Source organism: Dioscorea cayenensis, chromosome 12 (assembly GCF_009730915.1).
Source record: "Dioscorea cayenensis subsp. rotundata cultivar TDr96_F1 chromosome 12, TDr96_F1_v2_PseudoChromosome.rev07_lg8_w22 25.fasta, whole genome shotgun sequence".
In the NCBI taxonomy this organism is placed as follows: domain Eukaryota; kingdom Viridiplantae; phylum Streptophyta; class Magnoliopsida; order Dioscoreales; family Dioscoreaceae; genus Dioscorea; species Dioscorea cayenensis.
In genome coordinates, this window is record NC_052482.1 from 7,060,024 (window position 1) to 7,079,677 (window position 19,654).

Below are 19,654 nucleotides of genomic sequence, written 5' to 3' on the forward strand. Positions count from 1 at the left end.
CACTTGAGCATGTATAGAAACCATTTGGAGTTCTTTTGGAGTCATACGAGGTCCATACGACCTATATAGAGGTCGGTATGGAAAATCCTGAGAGGTTAAACTAGGTCATACAGGATCCATACGGCTGTATAGGGGTCGGTATGGATTTTTTATAAAGTTTTCACTAAATCATACGGCTGGCATCCAAGCCATATAGAGGCCATATATGTGAACAGTAAATTACTATAGTACTGTGAACAATACTTTTGCTACATTGGCTTCCGCGGAATTTTCACTATTTCAGAGCAGGTAACCCCAACAAATGATATCAGAGCGTTAGGTTGACAGAGGCAGTTCTTATGATCTAGAATGGAAGGACAAAATGCATGTGGGATGATGAAACTAAATTCTTCCAATTATGCAATTTGGAAGAGAAGAATGCAAGACTTGTTGATTGTGAAAGACCTATATCTCCCTGCTATGGGAAAGGCAAAGCCAGGGAAGATGGGTGGTGGTGATGATGAATAGGAGATATTGCATTTAAAAGCATTTGCTAAGATTATGCAATAGGTTACTACAAGTATCTTCCACCATATTTCTGAAGAAGTAAAGGCTAATGAGCTATAGAGAAAGCTAGAAGCCATGTACAAGAAGAATACCTTCAGAATTAAAGCCACTACATCAAAAGGTTGGTGAATTTAAAGTACAGAGATGGAAGGAGTATGACTAAGCATACTAGTAACTTTCAAGGCTTGGTGAACCAATTGACATCTATGAAGATGACTCTTGAAGATGAGTTGCAAGCGTTGCTACTTCTAAGTTCAATTACCATATAGTTGGGAAGCTCTGGTAGTATCTCTGAGTACTTCAACCCTTGGAGGAGTGCTAACAATGGAGATGGTAAAGGAAAGTTTGTTGAGTGAAGAAGCCAGAAGAAAAGAGAAAGGTGAATCTTCTTCTGAAGCACTCATATCAGAAACTCATGAACAACATGGAAGTGCAAGTAGACTTCCACAAGGTTATGGGGATAGAGAAACATCCAGAGGAAGGCTAAGAAGTAGGAAAAACAAGTGTTTTCATTGCAATAAAGTAGGTCATATGAAGAAGGAGTGTAGACTGCTTAGGAGATAACAGGGTGAAAGAAGTGAAGAAGAGAAAGAGACAAATACATTAGTCAAAGAGGGTGACATTTGTATTATCTGTGATGATAGCTGTATCAGTCTTGTCAGCCAAGAGAGTGACTAGGTGCTTGACTCAGGAGCGTCATTCCATGTTACTCCTTTTGATGAGCTCTTTACTTCTTACTCTTGTGGTGACTTTGGGAATGTGAAGATGGGGAATAATGCTACATCAAAGATTGTAGGTATTTTGGAGATGTTTGGTTGGAGACAAACCTTGGGTACAAGTTGCTACTCAAAGATGTCAGACATGTTACAGACATGAGCTTAAACCTAATATCCACAAGCAAGCTTGATGATGAGGGGTTCATCAGTTGGTTTAGTGAAATCAAGTGTAGGCTCACCAAAGGCTGCCTAGTGCTTGCTAGAGGAAGAAAGACAGACACACTCTATGTTTTGCAAGTAAGGCTCCACAAAGAAGAGGTGAACTCAGTTAAAAAGGGTGTAGACATTAATTTATGACACAAGAGGCATGGCCACATAGGTGAGAAAGAACTACATCTTCTTGCTAGGAACCAATGTCTACCCAACTTGCAAATTATGACTCTCAAAGCTTAAGATGATTTCTTAGAGGGAAAAATACATAGAGTTGCTTTTCACTCATATTCCTCATGTACAAAGTCATGTATTCTTGATTTGATTTATACAAATGTATGTTATATACAAGAGAAAACCTTTGGAGGAGCACAGTATTTTGTAACCTTCATTGATGACCACTCAAGGAAGGTGTGGGCCATTGCTCTGAAGACAAAAAATCAAGGTTATTGGGTCAGTCTAACCGAAAAAACTTAGAACCAGCCATGAGGCCGGTCTGGGAATGCCCTTAAACTTGGGCTTCAACTTGCCTGTTTAAGAACCGAATGACCCTGCCGGTTTAACCAGGAATTGGTTAAATCAGCCCGGTCAAACTGACCGGTTCTAACATATGACTGAAAAAAAAAAGGAGGCTTAGAGAGTGAAGGAGAGGAAAATAGAGAGGAGAGAAGGAGAAGCAACGGTGGAGAGAGATTGAGAGAGGGGGGCAGATGGAATCGTCCATCATGACATGATGAACACACAGTGAGAGGTGGCGAACATGAGCGACGGAGGAAGAACTATAGCGGTGGTCGTTGTACAATCTTTGGTTCAGTTCGAGTGGGAAGAAGATGACTGACCTCTCAAACTTTTCATTATAATTAAGAAGAGATGAAGATTAAGAATAAAAAAATCATTTTAAAGAGAGAGAGAGAGAGTGGTCATGTAAGTCCTGAGATGCATGACCACTCGGGACTCACATATATCACATGCATTTGAATTTTTATTTTTTTATCTTTATTTTTTAAATATTTTATAGGTTTAGAAAGTTAAGAATGATGTATAAAATTAAAATTTTAAATATTAAAATAGATTAATTATTTTTTTTAGTTATGGAAAAATAGTGATTATATTATATTTTTTTATATTTATTAATTATTATAATATATTTTTAATATTTTATTATTAACCCCGGTTCAACACTGGTTCGACCCGATCGCACCCATCGACCCTTGATCCATGTCCTTGGCCAGGTCAATGCCCGGGCGGGGTCTAACAACCTTGCCAAAAATTAGGTGCTTGATGCTTTCAAGGAGTTCCATCTCAAAGTTAAAAAAGAGATAGGGAAAAACCTAAAAGCAGTCAAGGCAGACAATTGTGGTGAATACAGTGAGCCGTTTGAAAGATATTGCAAACTCAGTGGTATAAGGCTTGAGAAGACACCTGCCAAGACACCTCAGTTGGATGGTGTGGTAGAGATGATGAACAGGGCAATAGTTGAGAGGATCAAATGGATGCTCTCTTATGCAAAGCTACCTAAGCCTTTTTGGGGGGAAGCAATGAGGACTGCAGTGAATTTAATCAATCTTTCTCCAGTAGCTGTTTTGTACAGTGGAGTACCAGACCGGGTTTGGACTTGGAAAGATATTTCTTATGATCACTTGAGAGGGTGCAGGGCCTATGTTCATGTTCCTGAAGATGGAAGGTCCAGGCTTGATGTTGTTGAGGTGAAGCAATGTGCTTTTATGATGTGTTGCCATGAAGAGTGTGCATACAGATTGTGGGATCCTATAAACAAGAAAATTGTCAGGAGCAGAGATGTGATATCCCTTGAAGGCCAAGTGACAAATGATGGCAACCACGGTGAATCTCCTAATTCCTTTGTTTGAGTTTCTGACAATTTGGATACCATGTCCACTCTCATGGTGAATGCAAATCAAGAGGGAGATGCCCAAGAAGATGGTGATGAGACAAAGAAAGAACAAAATTATCCTACTGATAATGTGAAGTCAGTTGAAGAGGAAAAGCAAGCCTATCTGATTAATGGAGTGAAGCCAGTTGAAGAGGCAAGACAAACTCATTCAGTTGATGCTATAGAACCAACTGATAAAGTAGAAGAATAACCATCACACCACTAATGAAGCCTCAGTTGAGAAGAACTACTAGAGAGCATTATCCTTCCAGTAGATGTTGTGTGGAGTCTGTCACGCTTAGTAATAATAAAGGGCCAAAAACCTACCAAGAGGCCAAGCTACATGACAAGAAGCAGAAGTCGTTTAAAGCCTTACAACAAGGAATGAGTTTCTTATATGAGAACCACAAGTATGATATGGCGAAGCTGCCAAAGAGCAAGAAGACACTCAAGTACAAGCGAGTGTACAAATAGAAGATCTTGCCTAAGGAGAAGTTTGAAGCTTATAGGCAAAGGGCATGCTTAGATGAAGCCCCCAAAATGGAAATGAGGGGGAGGTTTGTTGGGTTTCAACCCATTTTGGGCTAGAAGAAATAAGATTGAGGCTTTGGTCCAACCCCTTAATGAAAAAAAAATGAAAACTACATCAATAGTGGAAGCACTTGAGGGCACAATAGTAATCTTTCCATTGGATTAAAATCCAAGTGAGAGAATGAGAGGGTGTCAAAACATTAGGGTGAAATAAAGAGAGAGGTAAGAAACCAAGAAGAAGAGGAAGAATAAAAGGTTAGGGCTTGAGCAAGCAAGATGATCGGACTGCAAATCGGTACTGGATCTTACCCAAATCTTGGGTAGAGAATCCTTGCGGGTAGCTATCCTAACCTACCAGGTTTGATTTTCCCTTAATCTCTTCTTGATGTCTTTATTGTGTAGATCCATCCTAGTGATGATGTATGTGTTGTTGAGAGCGAGCTCTTAACTTGTTATTCTCTCATTATTGTAATCCTCTAGTTGTTTCTAGAGAGAATACCCTCTTGTATCCCATTGTTGATGTAGTGAAGAATTTGTAGGTGTCTCTAAGGAGTCAAGTGGTTCTTCCCTTGATTTGTATGGTTTTTTATGCTAAATTTGTGTCATGTATGATTGTATGCATATTGTCATCATCTTTGTACTCTTTACCTATTTCTAGGGCATAAAGAGGGGTTGTAATCGCACTCTTAAAGGTTACATTTGATCTAGGATGGTCTTAAGCACGTATAGAAACCATTCGGAGTTGTTTTGGAGTCATACAAGGTCCATACGACCCGTATAGAGGTCGGTATAGAAAATCCCGAGAGGTTGAACTAGGTCATATAAGGTCCATACGGCCTTATAGGGGTCGGTATGTGTCACACCCCGACCCTAGCAGGGCACATGGCAATCACCACGATAACAAAGAGTGGACCATACAGCGTCCCACCTCCTATTCAGCGTAAGGCTCAAAACAAACCTCCTATCACAGTTACTAAAATAGGAGACCAAATCTACAACAGAACCAGCTAGGGCTCCAAATACAACCAGAAGGTACAAATACAGGAATAGTACACAAAAGTCAAGTCTAAAAGTCAAGTCTAGTGAATCCATAAAATTTACATGCACACTACAAACTAACCTAGACACTGAGAAAAGCTAGGTTAGTCTACTGCCTGCCCAGCACAACCTAGTCCAATGTTGCAGTCTGAGAAAGAAGAAAGGAGAGTGGTGAGTAACAGGTGTTATCCAGTGAGTGGTGAAGCATAGATATAACAGAGTAATAAAGCATTTCAAATAGTAATTACCACAATAATAATATATAAAGGTAGCTCCAAGTATTCAACAGATTAATAGTTAATACAATGATTTATAAATAGTACCGGTAAGTAACATTTTCCAACACATTGAGCACCGCTCAAAATACAGGCTGGCCTCAAACATTTCCCAAGCTAATCGTGGCCAAGTCTAGCTATGGGACCACCAAGGTGTTTTAATACTTTTTAAAATTCAAAGTATTGTCTTCCTTGGTGTTGGCCACTGAGACCCCCGTGTGTTGACATCGGGTTTCTTATATAAAAGAATCCCATATCAATGGCTCCACGCACCACTTGACCAAGGTAAACTCAAGGTTGACCATGCTATCTTCCATCATGCCAGATCATGGGATCCCCATTGCAGTGTCGGACTAAGGTTTGTAGTCACCATCAAAACCAAATGCCACAATGAAATTATTTCCAATTCCAACTCAAGGAATCCACCATACAATGTTTGAATATGAAAATGCCCATCAAACCATATTCCATTTGCATGTAAATACATATACATGTAAACATGCTTCTTTCAAGATAAATACGTATAAATATTCTAGGTTTAACCATTTCAAATAAGTTCATGCTCAAAATATACATATATCAAGGGAATCTGATTTATCATCAAATTTATGTTATAAAACACATAAATAAATACTATAATACTCTTATTAAATCTATGCAATTAAGAATTGAACCACTCACAGAACCAATGAACACAAGAATGGAAGCAAAAATGCATGACAATGCAATGTTACATGTCGAACATGTAACTCTAGGGTTTTAGGGGAAAATATCATCATTTTCGACCCAAACGACCTCAAACTTGAGTAAACCTAGTTCCAATGAATTCCAAGTAAGAAGGGTTCCAATTTGGGCCAAAGAAATATAAGAAAAGGTTGAAAATTTTTGGTGCTACAATAAATTCGGGATTGTTACAGTAACAAAAAAAAAATTGCTGCAATAAACCGACCCTTAAGCAATGGTTTATTGCCAATTTACACCACCAAATTATGAAATTTCTTCACAAACATTCACACAAATGAATAATAACAACACTGGCTTCAATTTGAGCCTAAAAATAACCCAATCCATAGGGTATTTCTAGAGTTTCAAAGATTTTCAAAAATGATTAAATACCAGAAAAACACAAAAGAAAAACCTTGGATCGAAGCTTTATCGAGCTCAAGAGGATGAGAGGAAAAGAGTAGAAGCTTTGATTCGGCAGAAAAGCCCGACGGAGAATTTTTTTTCTCTAAGGTTAGATGCTTAGCCGAATGAAGGAGAGAATGAAAACAAAAAGAAGAAAGGAAGGATGAGAGAAAGAGAAGCAGCCATGTTGCTTCTTATCTTCTCACTTTTTTTAAAAAAAAATAAGAGAAATGACCAAAATGCTCTTCTAATAGAAAATAAAAAGAAAAGGGTCCAAAAGACTGATTTGCCCCTGGTTTTCGATTGGTTTTCCCACACAACCTACTATGCAATCATGCAAGGATGCCACTAGTTCTAAATAACCATTTTACCCTAATGCATACACAGGAATCTAAAAAGAAAGTCCGAGGTCTAAAATCAGGACAGGGTACAACAGTATGGATTTTTCAGAGAGTTTTCACTAAATCATACAACTGATTGTGATCCAAAATCTTTGCCCATTTGATTGACAAACAAAATTACACACTAAAAAAAATCCACACATATATGTATTGATTCTACCCAACCCTATAAAGGCCGGAATGACATGAATTACAAGAAATAAAAACCGAACATATATCACAAGCAACACAACAAAAAAGCAATCAATTATAAAATAACCACAACAATAAAAAAGAAAATCTTCTTCTTGGTTGATCTATGAAAAAGAGTTTAGTCCAAAACCCTTAATCACATGAATTACAAGCAAGTAAAGAGAACAACAAAATCACAAGCAAATAAAGAGAACAACGTCTAAGCTTTTCCCTTCGATTGTATAACTTGTATATATCTATATACACACAACATATTGCTGCATTATACACTATTAGCTTAGTAAAGTTCCTCCAAACATGAAGTTCTATATCATAGCTTTAAGTGCTAGAAATCTATTACTATATATACTTCAGGTATCCATCCAATATCAAATGAGTGAGTTTGTTGAAGCTATGTATCTATAATTACTTGTATACATAAAGAGTTATCAAAATCAAAGAGTCAGTCAGGCAATTCAATCTCCGTATCAAAATAGTTTGTTCTTTATGTTTGGAACAAGAAGAGAAAATTATTTATTTATGTTTAAATTTGTTGGATTTTATCTTGCTTTCCAACCACTAGTCTCTATTTTCCCTCTGTTAGCATGTGATTATTTTATTCAGTTAATTTTTATCTCATCATAGTCTATTTTATTTAGCTAATATCATCTCATCTCATGACTATGTTTGATTTTGTTAATATTTATCTGGTCTAAATTTTATTTAAAAAACACATGTAATTACTGAAAAGTTCCCAGAAAAGTCATCCTTAAAATATAAATATTCTAAAAAAAAAATAAGGCCTTGTTTGGGTACCACTAGATTCCATAGGAATGGTGGACATTCCTATAGAATTTAGTATTATGTAGGAAATGATATTATGGGATGTTTGGATACTTTTTGGATAGTAATAAATTTCCATAGAATCACATGATTCCATAGGAATTTGTAAAAGAGATCACCCCAAATTATTTTTTTCTCTACATTTCGAGCTGCTCGGGCTGAGTGTGAGGATATTAGAAAAGCCTTCTCGATCTCCACAGTCTTCATTCTTTCACGGCCGCTCCTTACCGTCGCTGTTTGTTGCCGCTTGCCATCACTATTTGCTGACCCGCCAAAGAAGGGCCACCATCTTCATTCTCTCTCTCTCTCTCTCTCTCTCTCTCTCTCTCTCTCTCTATCCCTCTGTGTGTGTGTGTGTCTCTATAAAGGTTAGGAAAGGTAATCATGGCTGGAAATGGAGTTGGGACCAGCAGCAGGGTCGGTGGTGCGTCGAGTTAATGAAGCATGTCTCAAATTAACTAGTTCTTTGTAATTGCTTGGTCTACATCCTGCACGTCCTTGCTCCTGTAAATGATGACGCACACCCCGGTATGGAGCAATAAAATTTGGAGTATTTGCATATCCTGCATCACTAGGAAATATTTACTGGGCGGGACATGAAAGCCTTGGTTGATTGAATGTTGAAGTACTCTAACATCAGAAGCAGAACCTTCCCAACCAGTTCAAACATATACAAAACGTAGGTTAAAATCGATTGTGACCATAACGTTCCGGGACAATGTTTGTTTTCTATTTCTATAAGGATCTTGCAAGGCTAGAGAAATAGTGAATGGAATATGTGTTCCATCAATAGCACCAATACAATCCTAAAATAATAAACCCATTAAATTTGTTAAGAAAAAAATTAAGAAAATGTAAATAATGTTTTAAAAAGACAGTATAAAGATTTCTAACCTTGAAATATGGGAAAAAAGTCTCCTGTTCTGGATAATGGAAGCTGTTGTTGTTGGTAGTAATTCTATATATGTGCTAGCAAGAGTAGTATTAGCTTTTAGCACTTTACCAAAGTAACAGCTAACCGTTTCTACTGAATGCTGAAAACGTTCTTGCACATCACGATTACTAGCATTGTGTGCAAGAGTGTACACAAACATTGCTAGTTGTTCCTCAATTGTAATTCTTTTCGAGTTGAAAAGAAGAGATCTTTCTTTTAAACAATTGGCAAGTGCTTCAAATATACGAGGCCCCATACAAAACTGACTTTTACAACGTGCCTCATGACCTTTAAGAATTTCTTGTACATATGCAGCACCTATTAATATTGATGTATGGCAAGGCCTGGTTTTTGAACTTACAAGAAATAGACTTAGTAAAATGGTGAGCATAAATTCGTCATCATCTTCATTAATCTTTCTCCATTGATCCAAATCCATATTAAAACAAAAGACTTTGAGACGTAAAAATTTGAGCTGAAGAGAGTTAAGTTTACATATTGCATAAGAGTGTTGGCTTTAAATAGAGGGAAATTGTTAACAACTAGTTTTTAAAAAACTCTAACGGCTAGTTTTTCAAAAGCTCCAATGGCTAGTTTTTTTTAAAAACTCTAACGGCTAATTTCATTTTCAAAATTAAAAATTCTTATGGAAAAATTCCTGTGCACATGCAAACAACATTCTGCAAGAATTTTTCCTATAGTAAATTCCACAGGAATCATTTTTGAATCCTATGAAATAAAATTCTTGTGAAAAAATTTACTATGCATCCAAACAGGCCCTAAATCTAAAATCACCTCTACTTCTTATCCACTTCCTCTTTAAACCTCTTTCAACACACAACAAAGATCAGCATAAAAAATTTACTCAATTGTCTACTCAAGAATCAGATGGAAGCTATGGATAAGCGTCAATGGGGGCTGATCAGAACAATTGAGGTCTTTGTTTACCCTTATACAAGATAATTACAAACTTCTTGCATTCAGCTATAAATGGGGGCTAATCAAAACCCTATTCATTATACCAAATGGAAAGCAACTGGAGAAGAGCAAATTACAATTTAGAGAGAAACTCACCTTGTTTTTGTTGCTATTGTTATTGCTGCTACGATTTTGGCGACACAGTAGGAGAAGAGCACAATGGTCTGGGGCGTCGATCACGGCCGATCTGTTCCTGATTTTTGTTGCTATTGCTATTACGGTTCCAATGATGTGGCAGGAGAAGAGCAACGGTGATGAAGAAAGGGATGGGTTTCTCAAAGGGGGTGAGCAAACACAACGGCTGAAAATTTTCTTGTGCTTTTCAATTACATTAGATTCAGTATTACAATGGATTTCACCGTAATGCAAAACACAACTGATAATGAGTTTGGGGTTATTTGCATTTATATTTGGATGTGCAAGTACATCCAAACAAACATTAGTTTTTTAAAAATGTCGTATTTCCAATTGCATGTAATTGGAAATACACACAAACAAATAGACCCCTAAAAGGAGATGGAAAGCCTTTACATAAGCAGAAATAAAACAATTCTTCTTTAGCATCTCCAAAAGATCAAAAGCAATAAAATTTATATGTTCATTCTCAGATCATTCCTTTTGAACATGTTCATGAGACTCATCTGCAAAACAGGTGAGCCTAACTAGATAATCCTCAACAACCCTCTCCATCTCGAACGGCATGAAACCTTCAAGCATTCAAGTGTCAAGCATCAAATCCCACCTAATATTTTTAGGTGATATCCTTTTGGTTGCACAGAATTTTTCTTCAACAAGTTTGTCTCTGGATCCTCGCATCAAGGCTCACTGGTGTGGACTCATGCGTAAATTGAGATGGGGAAGAAGATGAGATGGAGATAGTGGTTGCCAGGGTAGAATGAAAAAAATCCACATGAAGAAGCAAATATTTAAGTTAAAAACAAAATCAAACACCCAATAAGATGGACAAATGCCCTCTCCAAAGAAAGCTTAGAAGGAGGAGATATAAAATTAAGAGTAGATATTTTATGTGCTACTATTGAGAACAATGATTAATTTGGGAGAAAATGACCTTTTTTTCTATACCTCTTTGAACATATAAAATCTCTTTTATAATGCCATCATTAAATATTAGATATAAAATATGATAATACTTCTACTTTTAATTTAAAAATCATACTTATATCATTAAAAATATTTTTTTAAAAAAAAGGTAAACCACATTCATTAAAAACAATTTTATATCTTTATTTTTAGTAAAAAAAAGCTATTATTTATTTATTAAATCAAATACCTAATATTTAAGGATATGAATTATAAAATAAATTTTACATATACAAATGAGTAATTGAAGGTGCAGGGTAAAACATCAAAAACTGTTTTAGAGAATATAAATAAATTAAAATTGAAAAGAGTCCCTGGTAAGTAATTTTATTATATTTCAAGGGTGGAAAGTAAAAACCTTGTCTTGATTTTTTTTTTCTTGTATAAGTATTTAACTTGTGAAACATACATTTAAGGAAGAAAAAAATCCAAATATATATGTCTTAGGACCAATTAAAAAAAAGCCACTTGATTATGCGTATCTGAACAAGTTCATGTCTGGATAAGCTTTTTGAATTTTTCTTTAAATTTTAACTTAAGTGTTTTATTTTATAAGTATTTTTTGAGTTAGTTAAGTTATCTCCCATTTAGATGGAGACATGTAGAAGTACTTTTAGGGCTTATAAATATTCATAAAATATATACACATATATACATATATTTTTACATTTATATATATACTCATATACATATATGCATATGTACACACTAACACACATATATATACATATATACACATGTGTTTTCCAATTCCAGATTTACAAATCCTTTCAAACAAACATAAAATTTTATAATACAGTAATTTCAATAACATCCAACCAAACACAAGATTTGACTGCACTGTATTTTGAAAATCAAGTATTTCCAGTTATATTGTAACTAGAAATCCACTATATTTAGAATTACATCCAACCAAACATTACCTTAGGGTATTTTTCATTTCATATTAAATGTATATGTGCTTTCTTCGCTACCAAAAGAACTGGTAAGAAGTAGCCTCTTTGCTTTCCTGCCTTGTCTTGGATTAATGGTGCAGTTGCCAAAACCATCAATTTTCTTTAAACTATGAATGAGCTTTAAACAACAAATTTATCATAAATTCTCCTGTTCTTTGTTCTATGTTCTCTTGGCTGGTTGTGCCTTGAAACTTTTTTTTAATTTTTTTCTCTTCAAAGTGATATTTTACGGTATTATAATAAGCTTAAAATATGGGCTTTTTGCCACCACAAAATTGGGTCCTTTTTCTCCAAGTAAGAAGGGATTCCCAACCCAACATTTAGAAGGTTTGAAGGCTTAGGTTTGGGTATTGGATTAAGGTAAGATTCAAAGAGAATGTAGGGATAATAAAATATATAGAATCAGGACTAAATATAAAAGGGTTGATGCATTAACTATGTTATGGATAACCATGTATTCTGACTGAGAACAAGTAGTACGCCAAAATCACTTTCATCACAAAAAAATAATTAACATTTCTTTTTTCCGGCCTTCATGGACAACCAAAGCTAATAATTGATAGAGAACATGATGAGGATGATGGAGGAAGCTATGATAAAGACGATGTTGAAGATGAGTATTGGGAGGGCTCTAGCGATGTTAACTTGGGTCTTCAGCCTTCTCTTAATGTTTTGGTAGATGATCTTGCAAACAACTTTTTAAGGTTTTTTCGATAATTAGTGTATTATTTCTCTTGACTCTGAGATTATTCTAATTTTTTATTATTATTAATGTTTTGTATTCTCTGTTGTCCTAAGGGTTGTTCTTTCTAGACTCTGAGATTTCTGAAGAAGAAGAAGAAGAAGAAGAAGAAGAAGAATTAAGAATTCTCTGCTTGGCCTTTGGATTGGATTGTTACCTCTCTTCATCTCCATTCTCATTTGAGGGTTAGTGATCATCAAATTCATCTATATTCATGATGTTATTTGCTATTCTTCTAATTGGATTCTTGTTTTTTCTTCTTCGATTTAGATCTAGGGATTGTTGGAGCTGCTAATTAGTTAGGAATTTGTGTGTTTAATTTTTTATTTCTTATTGGCGGATAGTTTAGATGGGTCAAAATTTATGTATAGTATGTTGGTGATGTATGGTGTTTTGGTGTGATTTTTAGTGCAAAATCCTTTGATGTTTTGTGAAAATTATGAATCAAGAATGTCCTTTATCAATATTGTTTTAAATCTATTTTGGATTCATCTTGTACAAAACCTATTCTGAAATTTATCTGTGTTTTGATGGTCCTTGGACTAAATAAAATTCAGCTCCGCTATCAGAAGTATTATGTTCAATCCAGAATGTTTGATGGTATTGATAGGATGGGGTTATTTGTGTCAAAGTTAGGTATTAAGCAATCAATTTGGTGTTTCTAACAGTATGGAAAATGATGTCTCTGATTTACAATATCAGAACTTGTGAATAAATCATGTCTCCTCTCTTTCTTCATGCTATTGAATGTTCAATAGTTATTCATCTTTTACTGTAGATTTCAACATTGTCCTAGAATATACACTAAGGGGCTGTTTGGTTACCCGTAAGTAGATGTGATGTAATTTGTTTTACAGGTAAAATGCTATGTTGGGTTGTTTGGTTTACTGAGAAAACATACATGCAGTGAGTCTAAGTGCAGCAAAAGGGTTGTTTTGCTGCATTTGGACTTACGGCCAATTTGGCTGTAAGTCCAAATGTAGCAAAATGTTTTCAATTACTTTTTATTAAAGTCACCACTCTCCACTCGGGCTTTGATCTTTCTCCTTCACAAACGGCATTCCATATCTAGGGATTCATCGCGCACCTTCTCCTTCACAAACGGTAGTCCAGATCGATCTAGGGATTCATCGCGCACCTTCTCCTTCACAAACGGCAGTCCAGATCTAGGGATTCATCGCGCACCTTTTCTTCAGATCAAGGTCGACGCCTCCCGGTGATTCATCGCGCACTGAAAGGCTTGAGATTCTTGATGATGACCATATTCTCAGTATCAAGATCGTTGTGGTGATCACAGGCTCAAGGTTTTCCTTTTTTTCGTTTTTTTTTTGCTGAATATTTTCAATATTTTTGTACTGTGTGTTTGATTTCGTCAGATTCACTGCTTCATAGTCTAAAAAAAATCTCATTTTTTTTTCTATTTTTAGCTTGATTTATGATTTTGATGGATTGGTTTTTGAAATTTTGAAAATTTAGTCAAAGTGTTGAGGAATGCTTTAAGAAATCAAGACATAATTGACGGAATTGGATTGCTTACTGAGTTGGATTGCATTTGTTGATTTTTTTTAATTAGATCTTCTTTTTGACACTTCAAAAAGTTTCCTTATTTTCTTTAATGTTGTCAATCCATTGTGTGACACGGATTAAGTCATGCACTCTCAATGATAATGCTTTTATGCTCAATCCTCTAATGATGAATCATTGTAATTCAGATATTTGTAATGTGGATTATTCTTTATATATTATCATCTACAATTACTGTTTGATCCCTGAAACATATCCTTCAATTGTGGAGCATTTTGTTTTAGGGATCCATACCTGAAAGAAATTTCTTCAAGTTATATAAGGAGTGCTCAGGCTTTACCTGGTAATGCTTTTCTCACTGCTTAGTTTGTCCAATGACCAAAAGAATGACCTGATGTTTATAGATTCTAGTATTGTACATGGACTTATTTAAGCCACTCTTAACTGAAAAAAAATAACAAAAACTCAGAACTTATTCCATTCCAGTGATGGATGGTGACACAAATCTATAAACAATAAACATCTTTTTTATATTCAGAAGTGATCTGTATGGGTGAAGTGAAACTTAGCTGTATTCTTGAACTTGGACTAGCATTATGAATGATCAGCTTGACTTGTTATATTCAAACTGCTTTTATGTATTTATTTATTTATTTTATTCAATTTGATTCATGAAATGGTTCTGTGTTGATGGGCATTTTATTGAAGTCAATAGGTTTGTATTTTTTTTATTTATTTTCATATCTTACTCTAAAAAAAAAGTTATTTATATTAAGTATTGTATGTTTAAATTATTTCTACTGATATAAATGGTTATGTTAGATATTAAATCATTTTTGTTTGTTGACACCCGAACATAACAAATAAAAGCTTAAAATGCTTAAGTTTTAGCAAAAAATAACTAAACTTAAAAAGCACTTTTATCAAATGTTAATATAAAACAAAGTATGTTGGTCGTTTTATCATGTAGGTAGAGAAATGGAGCTTTATCCTTCATTTCTCTACCTACATGCATTACAACCAAAATTTACACATCTATGCTAATATTCCAGAAAAGTTTTTAAAGATTAAAGCCACTATACACACACACACACACACACACACGCACACACACACACACAGTTCGTCTAATTAAACAAAAAAATTTTCAATTTAGTAGTTTCATTAGCGTAAAACACCTAAGACTTCCTCAGAATCAACTAGTCCAATTTACACGCACACATGACAAGACACATAGCAGTCCACACAAGTAGTCATTATTGCCAATGAATCTTTTAATTATCTAATCAACTTTTCCTCTCAAGAAAGGTTACAAGTTTGAGCACATTGCTCTCTCCCCTTGTTCCACACTCTAGCTACAAATACATAAAAGCATATATATAACTCATGTTTTTTTGTTTTTTGTTTTTTTTTTACACAATGTAAATTAGTCATTGATTTATAGTGATTTTTTTTGTATCTAAACTCAGATTGTAAATGGACAATCAAATTGATGACGAAAGTGTTGTACTTGCCGCGGTAAGAGAAGAGGATTGAATTTGTCACGAGAGGCATATTACAATAGAGATCAACAACGTACAAACTATATTTCAAGAATAATACATGGATCCGAGGAGGCTAGTATAGCAATGCTAAGGATGAAAAGGGTTGTATTTTTTGGGTTATGTGATTTGTTGAAGTCAAAAGGATTGTTGTGCAATACCCTACATGCAGCGTTGAAGAGCAAGTAGCAATGTTTCTTCATATTCTTGGTCATAATGTGAGGAATAGGGTGATTGGAGTAAATTTTTTACGTTCCGGTGAAACTATTAGCCGATATTTTAAACATGTATTGTATACCATAGGAGAGCTTCGGGGTGAATTTATCCAACCGCCCCGCACAACTACTAGTTCAGTCATTACACATGATCCAAGGTTTATGCCATATTTTAAGGTAAGAAAATATTGAATTACTCTACTTTGTGGGAACAGAATTATATGCAATATGTAATATTTTTGTCCATTAATAAATAGGATTGCATAGGAGTGCTTGATGGTACACATATCCACGCATCCGTTCGAAAAGAAATTGTAGCTCGTTTCCGTGGGAGAAAACCATATCCCACTCAAAATGTGTTGGCCGCAGTTGACTTTGAATTAAGGATTACATATGTTCTAGCTGGGTGGGAGGGCTCAGCACATGATGCACTTGTCCTACGTGATTCTTTAGAAAGACATAATGGACTTATAGTGCCCGAAGGTATATTATTATTTGACAAAAATTAAAATTATTATATTGATGGAATAACTAATACAATTATCCATGTAGGCAAGTATTACCTTGTAGATGCGGGATATTCCACAAGAACGGGTTTCATATCACCATTTTGTGGTGTCCGCTATCATCTTAATGAATTTAGTGCTCGCACACCATCAAATAACAAGGAACTATTTAATTATAGACATTCTTCATTGCGCACTACCGTGGAACGAGGGTTTGGAGCTTTGAAGAATCACTTCAAAATTCTCACATCTAGACCATTCTTTCCATATCAAACACAAGTGGATATTGTGGTTGCGTGTTGTATTTTACACAATTATATTTTACAAGGAGGCAATGATATTTATATACCCGATGTTGAAGAATCGGAACCTAACGTGCAAGAAGTTAGAACACAATCCCAAGCACGTGAGGAAGCAAGAGAATGGTTAGCAATACGTGATGCAATCATGGAGGCCATGTGGAATAATAGATAGTGTTTTCCTTTGTATGTTGTAGAATTGTTTTTGTATTTAATCATGTAGACCATGTGCAACAAGAGAATTGTTTTTGTACTTAAAATGTTAACTTGGAGATTTGATTTGTTTTTGATATATAGAATCTTCGTATTTTTTTTATTTTGTTCAATGGTATTATCCTCAACATTATCATTTTAGTTATTTATTAGTATTCATAATTTATGTGCATTACTTGCATGGATCATTTTTTTTTTATTTGTTGCAAGACTGTCTTTTTTTTTTGTATATGTAATAGATGGACTCAGTAGAGATGACCCAATAAAGCGAAGGTGTTGGAAGGAGATGCCCAACTAATTTTAGGTGGACAGCGATCATGACCTCATTTTTACTCAGAAGCTTGACTGAGCAGGCAAACCTTGGTCTTAAAACTGACAAAGGTTTCAAGAGTACTGCTATCCATGCAGTTGCGAGGGCTGTTAGTACGAGGTTTAACATGCATGTGAGTGATTCACATGTTATCAATCGTCTCCGACATGTAAGAAAAATATGGTTAATAATAAAAATACTTAAGAATTTAAGTGGAGTTTCGTGGGATAATTCAGAGAAGAAAATCATTATGGGCATTGAAGAATTCCAAACGTACATACAGGTAAACTGAAGTTTGTTTTTTATTTTTGCAATCGATATTTGTGTGCATTATCTCTATTTACTTTTCTTTGTTTGTTTTCATGTAGTCCCATCCTACTGAAGCTATTTACATCAATAAGCCTATTGAAGATTATGAAGAGATGGCTATCGTTTGTGGGAACGATCAAGCAACAGGGTCATTTGCAAGAACAGGCTCTCAAAGCTCTAGGAGTCTGGGTGTCCACATGGAAATGCCATCTACACCGCCGACATTAGATTCCGACGATATTCCACTAGGGTTGAATGATTGGGACTTCGCACAATCACAACCTCCTCTGGCGGAAACACCAACAACATCCACTTCGAAGACCAAAGAAGTTAACAAGGGAACAAAGCGTCTATGGCAGCAAGAATTGGAAGTCATGCAAAAAATCTCCACTGGATTGGATAGGCTTGCAAGTGCTGCAGAGACGGACAAAGGTGTACAATTGAGTAAGAGATTGTACGATGAGGTCATGACTTTGATTGGCTATTACAATATGTCTGACCTTGGTTTAGCATATGACCATTTGAATGCCCAAAATAATCTGGTAACTGCTTTTATAAACAAAGATCATGACCTTCGATGCTTTTGGATGGATGATTTCCTTAGGCAGTTGGGGCGTGATGGTGGGGTTTGAGATCGTCTACTCTTATGATTTTCTTATTTTGCGTGTTTTTGAGTTTGTGGACATGTCTTATTTTGTATTTTTGCTATTGTTTGGTGTTGTTAAACTATGTCATGTTTTATGAACATGTTGAGAATTTAATGGTGTTGGTTGTTGAAATTAGTTTGTTGTTTGATGAACATGTTGACTTCTAGAATATGATTTATTGAGTTTATATCTTGTTTTAGGAACATGTTGAGAATTTGATGGTGTTGTTGAACTATGTCATGTTTTATAAACATGTTGAGAATGTAATGGTGTTGGTTGTTGAAATTAGTTTGTTGAGTTTCCAATTTGTTTGATGAACATGTTGACTTCTAGAATATGATTTATTGAGTTTATATCTTGTTTTAGGAACATGTTGAGAATTTGATGGTGTTGTTGAACTATGTCATGTTTTATAAACATGTTGAGAATTTAATGGTGTTGGTTGTTGAAATTAGTTTGTTGAGTTTCCAATTTGTTTGATGAACATGTTGAGTTCTTGAATATGATTTATTTAGTTTTTATCTTGTTTTATGAACATAATTTGAAGTGAGTATGCTAAATGATGGTTGTATTAGTAAGTTAAATTCAAGTATATTGAATAACTAATTTAAATAAATAAAATGGATAAAATCCATTAACATAAATCTATTTAAATAAATAAATACATTAGATTTAAATAAATAAAATACATTTTAAATGAAATATTGAAAAGATATAAAAATATAAAAAAATTTGCAAAATGGGTAATCTCACCACTTACTTTACATGGTGATTTTAACTTACAATTTACATCAAACCAAACACTTGAAAAGAAAATACAGCATTTTAATTTACAGGTAACCAAACAACCATGATGTAAGTTAAAATACAGTAAAATGACTTACACTGTAATTTGACTTACACTGTAATTTAAAATACGAGGAACCAAACAGCCCCTAAAGAACAAATAGACGCCTGTGAAAAGGTTGTGGATGTTGTACATGCCAAGGGGAGTATCATCTTTTGTCAGTTTTGCATGCATCTAATCAAGGTATTTATTCTGAAAATTCTTTTTCATAAATCCAGAACATAATTTATGACCCATGACTTCCACCTTTTTAAAAGTCTTATATGGAGAACTATGATTGGCTAATTGATTAAAATACTGTAATTTTTTTAATTATTTCCCAAATTGGGTATTACCGTTATAATTTATGGAAATGTTTATTTTATATTTTTTTTATTATTTTTTTAAATTAACGGTCCCACTGTATTTTTTTTAATATTTAAATTTTATTTTCTAAAAAAACAGAGGAGCCCCATTATTTAAAAAATAATAGGCCCCTCTATTTTTTAAGCAAATAAAATTTAAATATTAAAAAAATACAGTGGGACCGTTAATTTAAAGGGAAAATTACTGTTCACCCCTCGTCATTTTCAAAACTTCCCAAAAACCCCCTCCAACTTTTGCACACCCCGGACAGCCCTCGGTTATATTTTACATTCTCTTTAACCCCCCGCCGGTAAGTTGAAGTGGGTCCATGATATGAAATTCCTTTTTTGCCCTTGCAAAAGGAGGGAAAAATGACGCCCAATCATATCATGTCCGAACTTTATGAATAATTTTCCAATTTTGTTTGCCTCCTGCTT